At 32.4% G+C, this 11,516-nt stretch overlaps 1 long non-coding RNA gene across 1 annotated transcript in view; it reads right to left on the reverse strand.

Annotated features, from left to right (window-relative positions):
• Positions 1-11,363, reverse strand: part of LOC137619245 (uncharacterized) — a 41,434-nt gene extending 30,071 nt beyond the window's left edge. Inside the window, exon 1 of the long non-coding RNA XR_011039871.1 lies at positions 11,096-11,363. This is a non-coding gene — a long non-coding RNA (uncharacterized lncRNA). The remainder of the gene's footprint in view (positions 1-11,095) is intronic.
• Between the last annotated feature and the right edge of the window lie 153 nt (positions 11,364-11,516).

Genomic DNA, 11,516 nt, shown 5'->3' on the forward strand with positions numbered 1-11,516 from the left:
GTCCTAGAATCTTCAAATGTACTTGACCTTCACGTGACCTTGACCTTCAGGTGACCTTGACCTTCACGTGACCTTGACCTTCACGTGACCTTGACCTTCAAGTGACCTGCTTGACTTTTGACCTTCAAGTGATCTTTGTTCATTTGCCACTGATACTTAATATGACATTGATATAATGCACCAATATGACCTTGACCTTTGACCTTTATAAATTTGAACATCACCCATGGGTTGCGCCTGGACTAGGACTTCCCTGTTGGCTTATGCAAAAGTCAGTGCTTTATTTCTGTCTCTTGATATGGCCACTTATGTCATAGTGACACCAGTGACCCCTGTGACCTTGACCTTGGGGTGACCTTGACCAAAATTTAATCAGTTCTTCCATACACATTGGGGAACTACTTGGCCAAGTTTGAAGTGATTCCGTGTAGAAATGTGGCCTCTACGTTGTCCACAGACAGACAGACAAACAGAGAAACAAACAAACAAACAAACAAACAAACCGAACCGAAAACATAACCTCCGCCGCTTGGCGGAGGTAAAAATAGGTAGAACGTAAAGGTACGTCCCTATTTTACCTCCCGTTTACATAGATATCTGATAAACAGGCATTTCCTGTCGCCAACTTATCCGAATTTCTGCCTTGAATTTGAAATCACTGGATGTTACCTTCAATGACACTCCTAGCTATGATCACATCAACTGATTTCCAAAGAACTTATGAGCTCTGATCTCGTCAATCTATTTCCATTGACGCTAATTCTGATCATATCAACTAATTCCCAATGACTCTACTAGCTCTGATCCCATCAATTAACAATATCCATCAATAGCTCTGATCACAACTAATATCCAATGAACATTAATAGCTCTGTTCCTGTCAATCCATTTTCCATAGATCCTACTAGCTCTGATCATATCAACTAATTCCCAATGACTCTACTAGCTCTGATCCCATCAACTAACAATGTCCATCAATAGGTCTGATCACATCAACTCATTTCCAATGAACATTGATAGCTCTGTTCTCGTCAATCCATTTTCATGGACTCTACTACCTCTGATCACGTCAACCATCTGACTTCGCTATCAAGATACATTATAATTTTAGCAATTATTTCCCGAAGCATAGCCTCATATTGATAAGGGCATAGCTTTTCATTCTAACAAGCAATGCAGAGAGAGAGAGAGAGAGAGAGAGAGAGAGAGAGAGAGAGAGAGAGAGAGAGAGAGAGAGAGAGAGCAAAGTTTATTACCATTATAGGTTAAAGTAACGCTTACCACCTTTATTGGTAAAATTAAAGCAACGTATCTTACCATTATAGGTTAAAGTATCGTTTATTATCATTGTTGGTCAAATTAAAGCAACGTTTATTACAATTAATAGCAAAATTAAAGCAACGTTTATTACACTTATTGGTTAAATTATTATTATTATTATTATTATTATTAATTGGTAAGCTACAACCCTATTTGGAAAAGCAGGATGCTATAAGCCCAGGGTCTCCAACAGGGAAAATAGCCATGTGAGGAAAGGAAAAGAGGAAAAAAATAAAATATTTTTAGGACTAACAACATTAAAACAAATATCTCATATATAAACTATAAAAACTTTAACTGAACAAGAAGAAGAGAAATAAGATAGAATAGTGTGCCCCAGTGTACCCTCAACCAGCGTTTATTACCATTAATGGTTAAATTAAAGCAGCGTTTATTACCATTAAGCACCGTTTATCACATATACTGGTTAAATTAAAGCAGCGTTTATTACCATTAAGCACCGTTTATCACATATACTGGTTAAATTAAAGCAGCGTTTATTACCATTAAGCACCGTTTATCACATATACTGGTTAAATTAAAGCAGCGTTTATTACCATTAAGCAACGTTTATCACATTTATTGGTTAAATTAAAGCAGCGTTTATTACCATTAAGCACCGTTTATCACATATACTGGTTAAATTAAAGCAGCGTTTATTACCATTAAGCAACGTTTATCACATTTATTGGTTAAATTAAAGCAGCGTTTATTACCATTAAGCACCGTTTATCACATATACTGGTTAAATTAAAGCAGCGTTTATTACCATTAAGCAACGTTTATCACATTTATTGGGTAAATTAAAGCAGCGTTTATTACCATTAAGCAACGTTTATCACATTTATTGGGTAAATTAAAGCAGCGTTTATTACCATTAAGCAACGTTTATCACATTTATTGGGTAAATTAAAGCAGCGTTTATTACCGTTGAGCAACGTTTATCACATTTATTGGTTAAACTAAAGCAGCGCTCATTACCGTTGAGCAACGTTTATCACATTTATTGGTTAAATTAAAGCAGCGTTTCTTACCATTGAGCAACGTTTATCACATTTATTGGTTAAACTAAAGCAGCGTTTCTTACCATTGAGCAACGTTTATCACATTTATTGGTTAAACTAAAGCAGCGCTCATTACCATTGAGCAACGTTTATCACATTTATTGGTTAAACTAAAGCAGCGTTTATTACCATTGAGCAAAGTTTATCACATTTATTGGTTAAATTAAAGACGCGTTCATTACCATTGAGCAACGTTTATCACATTTATTGGTTAAACTAAAGCAGCGTTTATTACCATTAATGGTAAAATTAAAGCAACGTTTATTATAATTATTGGTTAAATTAAAGACGCGTTCATTACCATTAAGCAACGTTTATCACATTTATTGGTTAAACTAAAGCAGCGTTTATTACCATTGAGCAACGTTTATCACATTTATTGGTTAAACTAAAGCAGCGCTCATTACCATTGAGCAACGTTTATCACATTTATTGGTTAAACTAAAGCAGCGTTTATTACCATTGAGCAAAGTTTATCACATTTATTGGTTAAATTAAAGACGCGTTCATTACCATTAAGCAAAGTTTATCACATTTATTGGTTAAATTAAAGACGCGTTCATTACCATTGAGCAACGTTTATCACATTTATTGGTTAAACTAAAGCAGCGTTTATTACCATTGAGCAAAGTTTATCACATTTATTGGTTAAATTAAAGACGCGTTCATTACCATTAAGCAAAGTTTATCACATTTATTGGTTAAATTAAAGACGCGTTCATTACCATTGAGCAACGTTTATCACATTTATTGGTTAAACTAAAGCAGCGTTTATTACCATTGAGCAACGTTTATCACATTTATTGGTTAAACTAAAGCAGCGTTTATTACCATTGAGCAACGTTTATCACATTTATTGGTTAAACTAAAGCAGCGCTCATTACCATTGAGCAACGTTTATCACATTTATTGGTTAAACTAAAGCAGCGCTCATTACCATTGAGCAACGTTTATCACATTTATTGGTTAAACTAAAGCAGCGTTTATTACCATTAAGCAACGTTTATCACATTTATTGGTTAAACTAAAGCAGCGTTTATTACCATTGAGCAACGTTTATCACATTTATTGGTTAAACTAAAGCAGCGCTCATTACCATTGAGCAACGTTTATCACATTTATTGGTTAAACTAAAGCAGCGTTTATTACCATTGAGCAACGTTTATCACATTTATTGGTTAAACTAAAGCAGCGCTCATTACCATTGAGCAACGTTTATCACATTTATTGGTTAAACTAAAGCAGCGTTTATTACCATTGAGCAAAGTTTATCACATTTATTGGTTAAATTAAAGACGCGTTCATTACCATTAAGCAAAGTTTATCACATTTATTGGTTAAATTAAAGACGCGTTCATTACCATTGAGCAACGTTTATCACATTTATTGGTTAAACTAAAGCAGCGTTTATTACCATTGAGCAAAGTTTATCACATTTATTGGTTAAATTGAAGCAGCGTTCATTACCATCAAGCAAAGTTTATCACATTTATTGGTTAAATTAAAGACGCGTTCATTACCATTAAGCAACGTTTATCACATTTATTGGTTAAATTAAAGCAGCGTTTATTACCATTAAGCAACGTTTATCACATTTATTGGTTAAATTAAAGCAGCGTTTATTACCATTAAACAACGTTTATCACATTTATTGGTTAAACTAAAGCAGCGTTTATTACCATTAATGGTAAAATTAAAGCAACGTTTATTATAATTATTGGTTAAATTAAAGCAGCGTTTATTACCATTAAACAACGTTTATCACATTTATTGGTTAAACTAAAGCAGCGTTTATTACCATTAATGGTAAAATTAAAGCAACGTTTATTATAATTATTGGTTAAATTAAAGACGCGTTCATTACCATTAAGCAACGTTTATCACATTTATTGGTTAAATTAAAGCAGCGTTTATTACCATTAAGCAACGTTTATCACATTTATTGGTTAAATTAAAGCAGCGTTTTCTACCATTAAGCAACGTTTATCACATTTATTGATAAACTAAAGCAGCGTTTATTATCATTAAGCAACGTTTATCACATTTATTGGTTAAATTAAAACAGCATTTATTACCATTAAACAACGTTTATCACATTTATTGGTTAAATTAAAACAGCATTTATTACCATTAAACAACGTTTATCACATTTATTGGTTAAATTAAAACAGCATTTATTACCATTAAACAACGTTTATCACATTTATTGGTTAAATTAAAACAGCATTTATTACCAATAGGTTAAATTAAACCAACCTGATTACACTTAAAGCAGCGTTCATTACTATTAAGCAACGTCTATCACATTTATTGGTTAAATTAAAGCAGCATTTATTACCATTGAGCAACGTTTATCACATTTATTGGTTAAATTAAAGCAGCATTTATTACCATTAAACAACGTTTATCACATTTATTGGTTAAATTAAAACAGCATTTATTACCAATAGGTTAAATTAAACCAACCTGATTACACTTAAAGCAGCGTTCATTACTATTAAGCAACGTCTATCACATTTATTGGTTAAATTAAAACAGCGTTTATTACCATTGAGCAACGTTTATCACATTTATTGGTTAAATTAAAGCAGCATTTATTACCAATACAGGTTAAATTAAACCAACCAGATTACACGAAAAGACAATTCGGTCTGTACACCTACGAAATCTAAAGAAGTAAGCTAAATGTGAATATTTCCAGAAACACACATTTCCAATACAGGCATCGGAATTAGATTAAGAGATTTGCGCTGCGAAGTGCACCGGGCCTCTAATAGCAGCGACACAGTCAATTAAAAACGTCAAAAGTTATCATCAGCGAACATTTCAGATTTCGCTGCGCTGTTCAAGCATAATGAAATATTCCGATAATACTGATTGTTCATTTTGGGTTATCATGACCTGACGCGAAATCGAATAATAATTTCTAAAATCATGAATTTTGATAATCATTTGATTTAAATCACTACTATCGCAGTTAGTTTGTTTTAATCCATAATATAAATATTAATAACTATTATATACATTAAAAATAAAATAATTATATGAAGTATGTAGATTACTACTACCATAATTGGCTTATTAATCCGTAATATAAATATTCATAACTATTGAACCAGTTTAAAGCATATAGTAAAATCAATAATAAAAAAGCATTTAGATTATTATTATCACAGTTGCAGTTTTAATACGTAAATATGATCATAAATATCAATAACCATTAAATAAATTAATAATAAATAATTCTTGATATACTATATACATACGCTTTTTCAACCTGAAAACTATGAAGCGCGAAGTAGATGATGAATGGAGACGTATTGAATTAAAGGCTCAATATAGAGACGACTGGCGAAATCTAACCGAGGCCCTTTGCCTTCATAAGCGTAGGAGATGATGATGATGATGATGATGATACAATAAAACTTCTTTGCCCTAAATAGCAATTTCGGAAACAAAATATATTTACGGACAACCAATAATAACTTTGCTTAACTCTTCATTTGTCTCTTTGGAATTTTAAACAATCACGGATTTCTTTTCAAACAGTTCAAGGGATCGTTCTTCGTAGCTCGAGGAATAATTAACACCTTATTTTCTTGATCAAACAAATCCTTGTTAACTTCCTTTATTTTTCTCGCCCCTCTTCAAGTCTTATCCTTTTTCCATGTATGAATAGATTCCTTGAGAGAGAGAGAGAGAGAGAGAGAGAGAGAGAGAGAGAGAGAGAGAGAGAGAGAGAGAGAGAGAGAGAGAGAGAGAAGTTAATTTCCTCTCTTTAAATCCACTTCTTCATGTCTTATAGTTTTTCCATGTATGAATAGATCCATTGTGTGTGTGAGAGAGAGAGAGAGAGAGAGAGAGAGAGAGAGAGAGAGAGAGAGAGAGAGAGAGAGAGAGAGAGAGAGAGAGACAGAACAGTTAATTTCCTCTTTAAATCCACTTCATGTCTTATAGTTTTTCCATGTATGAATAGATCCATTGTAAGAGAGAGAGAGAGAGAGAGAGAGAGAGAGAGAGAGAGAGAGAGAGAGAGAGAGAGAGAGAGAGAGAGAGAGGGCTATTCTTCCTCTCTACAGGTACTTCACATTTTCTATTCGAGCTGTTGAAAGCTTACAATGCCTCTCATTGCTCGGGCTTTTATGAAACTATACTTCAGATGAAGAAGAAGAAAAGTCTGTCTTGAAAGAGTAAACATTGGATTCTCGTCTCTTGCTTTGGAAGCTCTGAAACTATTCCCTGAGGGTTCATGGCGAGGTTTTACTTCTGATCTTGCTAATTATTCACGGCAGCATTTACTGCTTGACTGCCTGGCTTCTTCTTCCTTCCTCTTTTTTTTTTTTTTTTTTTGCTAAGATTGTTCTCCTTGCTATTAGCGTCGTGAACTTGGTTATTACCATTATTATCATCATTATTATTATTATTATTATCATTATTACTATTATTATTATTATTATTATTACTAGCTAAGCTAAAGTCCTAACCGTTATTATTATTATTACTAGCTAAGCTAAAGCCCTACTTGGAATAACAGGATACTATAAGACCAAAGGTTCAAATAGGAAAAATTAACTCGGTGAGGAAAGGAAACAAGGAAATAAAATACAAGAGAAGTAATGAAAAATTAGAATAAAACATTTTAAGAACGGTAGCATTAAAACAGATCTTTCATATATAAACTATAAAAAATCTTCAAATTAAAAGGAAGAGAAATAAGGTAAAATAATGTAATGTAACCTCAAGCACGAGAACTAACCCAAGACAGTGTAAGACCATGGTACAGAGGCTATGGCACTACCCAAAATTATCGAACAATAGTTAGATTTTGGAATGCCATTTATAGACGAAACGATATACATTGGCAGATTTTTTCTCTTATAAAAACATCTAACAGCTAAGAAATTTAAAAATTATGTTACTGTTAATGAAGAAGAGGACCTGGAAGTAAACTCTTTCAATGAATAACCTCACAAGAGAACTATACAATGCTAATGTCTCTTGAGTTTTACGACACGCAAAGGTTCAATATGGAAAAAATCATAGAAAATGCTGGAACGAAAAAAACAAAAGTTGTAGTAAACTATGCAACACTGAAACAAGAAGAAAGTGTCTTTGTGGTGGAGATATGAAACAGTCCATTATGCAAATTGTTTGCTTACCTTAATTTTTCAAACCTACTGCATTTTTTTTTCCTAGTATAGTTATTATGCAAATTATTTTTTCATATTATTTTTGGATTCTAATACCAATTTACTTTTCACTCTTATAGTAATAAACAAAGTGTTATTACTATATCCATGCTTTAAAACAACTAACCATTTACTATATCGTACAAGCTGCAAGTAAAGTAGAATAACAACCCCTGGAACTCTGTATTAAGGGTTAACATTTAAGAACATGTGCCAAAGGATCTGAGCTCTCTTAACAACAAAATTTGCAATGTAATCATTTCTCTAGGATCATTCATGATAAGGCACCCACACTACACTTGCAGACACCAGGTGACTCCCTCTACACACACACCCGCATACACATACACAAACACACACATACATATATATATATATATATATATATATATATATACACACACACATACATACACAATACATACAGCCGTTTCTAGTCCACTGCAGGACAAATGAATCACACGCGTCATTGGTCATATTTGGGGTTTGGCCAGTTTTCATCACCACGCTGGCCAGTGCAGATTGGTGATGGTGGGAGATTATTGTTTGATCAGTTACAGCATACCAACCTAGTTTGGGTGGCCCTGACTGGTACAGCTTTGCTGGTCATAACGGTACCGTTAAGGTATAATCACCCAGAAAGGGATAATTTATATATATATATATATATATATATATATATATATATATATATATATATATATATATATATACGTGTATATATATATATATATCCATATATATATAAACATACATATACACATTATATATATACGTATATGTATATATACACATGCATATATATACATATATATATATATATATATATATATATATATATATATATATATATATATATAATATATATACATATACATATACATACAGTATATATAATTATATACATACATATACAGTATATATATAATTATATACATATATATATATATATATATATATATATATATATAATATATATATATATATATATATATATATATATATATATATATATATATATATATATATGAAATAAAACCGACTGACCATTGGGGGAAAACTATATCCTCAAAATCCTATTGTCACATAATGAAATCTTGGAAGGACAGCAAGGAACTGAATCCGTTTTCGGCAGAGAAAGATTGGACGGGATCTTTTATTGGATGTTTTCGAGGCTTCCAGAGACGCTCCCTCCTCCTCCTCTTCCAGGAGTTCCAGCACCACCGCCAAGCTATTATATATACAATCTCGCAAGGCCTCACTGGCCCGCGTTGCGAATTATCCTTCCCTGACTAAAATATTTCCTTTGATATTTAATAGTTTGAGTGGAGTTTTAATACATTTTAGGTGGTAAATTCTATCATGTATATTTTCTATAGTGGTATATTCTATCATGTATATTTTCTAAAGTGGTATATTCTATCATGTATATTTTCTAAAGTGGTATATTCTATCATATATATTTTCTGGCAGACGTTACTCCTTTGATCTATGTATAATTATTTTCTTAAGTAACTTATTCTGTTAAATACATTTTCTGACATCCGTTATTCTTCTTTTGATTTACGTATAATCTATGTTAACTCTAAACTATTTTGATATAATGGTTTCTTGAGTTCACTAGTTGTTATTATTATTATTATTATTATTATTATTATTATTATTATTATTATTACTAGCTAGGATAAAACACTAGTTGGAAATGCAGGATGCTGTAAATCCAAGGGCTCCAACAGAGAAAAATAACCCAGTGAGGAAAGGAAACAGGGAAGGAAATAAACCACAAGAGAATTAATGAACAAAATATATTTCAAGAATAGTAACATTATAAGATCTTTCATATATAACCTATAAAAACGTGTTTATATAGAGTATAATACCTTTGAGAGAGAGAGAGAGAGAGAGAGAGAGAGAGAGAGAGAGAGAGAGAGAGAGAGAGAGAGAGAGAGATACGCGAGTCCTGTCAGAAGTGAAGCACTCTATTAAGTTCATCTATAATAACTATTCGAATTGCCCATTGCATCCACGGACTCTTGAGTAACTAAAGGCAACTGTCTACAATACCTGTTATATCACAAGCCCTAAAGGGAACAATGCATCCAGTTCAATAACATCAACAATGTATTAGCAACGGCGACAGGTTAGGTGTAGCTGTTGCAGAAGTGCCAGGGTTCCCAGTCATTTATAATTGATGGGACAATGCATGTCAGGCTGGAGCTATAGTAATTGTTCTAAAGTAAGCACGTGAATGCTACGCATGGATTTCGTAATGGTCGGCAGTACCTTAATTCAGATCTAAAAATAACTTTGATATTATAATAGTGTCTAATATTTTATATACTAGCGTACGCAATCCGTCAAAAATGACTACTAAATATACACAGATTCAAACCTTTGCAGTAGAACTTCAAAAGTTCAAAGTTGGAGCAAATGTTTGTATGTTGACCAGGCTGACATGAGTCTTTTTATAGTTTATATATGACATATCTGTTTTTGACGTTGTTAATATTTTATACAGGACATATCCGTTTTGACGTTGTTACTGTTTTTAGAATGATTGATTGTTAATTTATTCTCATCATTTATTTATTTCCTTATTTCCTTTCCTCACTGGGCTATTTTTCCCTGTTGGAGCCCTTGGGCTTATAGCATCTTGCTTTTCCAACTAGGGTTGTAGCTTGGCTAATAATAATAATAATAATAATAATAATAATAATAAACTCTCCCTTTCCTACAACAACCTCTTTCACCAGGGTACGATTACTCCTTCTCCCCCTGCCCAATGGACGAGAAAAGACCAGTAACTATACGCCTTGTCGCTGAGAGTGACCGGAATAGATAGATGGATAGATAGAAAGATAGATAGATAGATAGATAGACACTTCACTTGCTCTTTATTATACTGTATAGGAGAAATACTTAATCTGTTTCATATAACAGTAAGTAAATCTGGGAGAAAAATAATATTCATTACCAAATTTGTTTGCAATAACATTATGAGTTGATTCTATATGCAGCAAACTTGAAATATTAGTGGTATCAGTATGGGTGTGTGTGTGTATATATATATATATATATATATATATATATATATATATATATATATATATATATATATATATATATATATATTATATATAGTACATACAACAGTAACAACAAATGCAGTCTTTTATAGCCCACTCCAGAACAAAGTCCTCAGACATGTCAATTTATGTCTGGGCTTTGGCCGACTTTGATCACCATACTGGCGAGTGCAGATTGGTGATCGCGGGAGATTTTCGTACAATCCCTCAAATTAAACCAACCTATTATGGGTAGCCCTGAATAGTACAGTTTTTCTCATCATAGCGATACATAAAGCAGATCTTTTCTGCTGTAGTCTAACAATTCTATAAAACAATACATAAATATACATAATGAATTGATACACATATCTACAGGAATGTCCATATATCAAAAAATTAAATACTCTTAAAATTATGTTAATTATTCAATGGTAAAGTTGAGCTGGTCACTTACCACAGGAAACAGATAAAACGAAGGCACGCCATTCTCTGATCCACATCTAAGGCTACGAATCCAATGATATAAAAGATTGCTTGGGACGAAGGTGTTTAGCTGACAAACTGTATTGTTGAATAACAAGAGCCTTTACATTGGCCTATCTTCTTTATTTTGAGAAGCATTGTGGGATTGTTTGGGTAATCACAACTGGATTTCTTACTCCTATCTATAGCATAACTTTGGAAAGTGGCTTTATTCTTCAAAGTAAAAAATAGTGGGCTTCTTCTTCCCCCTTCTTCAAAGTAGAGAAACACAAGTGGGCTTATTTTTCTAAGTAAAAAACAATTGGCCTTATTCTTCAGAGTTAGAAATAAAATAGGCCTTATTCTTCAAAGTTAAAATAAAACACTAGGTTTTCTTCTTACTAAAACAGGTG

Source organism: Palaemon carinicauda, chromosome 2 (genome assembly GCF_036898095.1).
Source record: "Palaemon carinicauda isolate YSFRI2023 chromosome 2, ASM3689809v2, whole genome shotgun sequence".
Classification (NCBI taxonomy): Eukaryota; Metazoa; Arthropoda; class Malacostraca; order Decapoda; family Palaemonidae; genus Palaemon; species Palaemon carinicauda.